This window comes from Phalaenopsis equestris, unplaced genomic scaffold (assembly GCF_001263595.1).
Source record: "Phalaenopsis equestris unplaced genomic scaffold, ASM126359v1 Scaffold222372, whole genome shotgun sequence".
In the NCBI taxonomy this organism is placed as follows: domain Eukaryota; kingdom Viridiplantae; phylum Streptophyta; class Magnoliopsida; order Asparagales; family Orchidaceae; genus Phalaenopsis; species Phalaenopsis equestris.
Genome location: NW_018240546.1, coordinates 1,606 through 2,290, shown reverse-complemented (window position 1 = coordinate 2,290; position 685 = coordinate 1,606).

The window sequence follows — 685 nt, the reverse complement described above, 5'->3', positions numbered from 1 at the left end:
GTTAAGTTTACCACAAGAAGATGCGATTAAGATTTATATCGATAACAAGTCTGCAATCAAGCTAGCAAAGAATCCCGTTTTCCACGATAGAAGCAAGCACATTGATATGCATTATTACTACATCAGAGAATACATCGAAAGAATGGAGATACAAGTGCAGTACGTGAAGTCTCAAGACCAAGTTGCAAATATTTTTACCAAGCAACTAAAGAGTGAAGTCTTTAATAAAATGAGAAGTTTGCTTGAAGTCACAAATTCAAGTTTAAGAGGGGGTGTTGAAATATAAACTTGGTTTTAGTTGTTTAAATAAAACTTAATTTCTAGAAGCTTATTCTAGAATATGTGATATGTATGAAATTATTGTGTGGTAGGTGTGGTAGGTGTGAAATTATTGTGTGGTATTTGTGGAATTATTTGTAACTATTGGATTGGAATTATGGTGGCACAATCCTAGCCGTTAATTTAGGAGGTGTCACTAGTATAAATATGGGTGGAGTCTTTGAGTTTGTATCATGACAAGTTAAGGTGATAAATAAGAGTGAAGTTTCTTCCATAAGTTTTTTAGTCTTTGTCATATCCTAAAAGCTTCTCCATTCCAACACGGGAACCATGCTGAAGCAGAACCAGATGCGGGAGACGGGACCAGGCAGGAGCGGACGGGAGCCTAGGTGCCCGGAGACGGGGT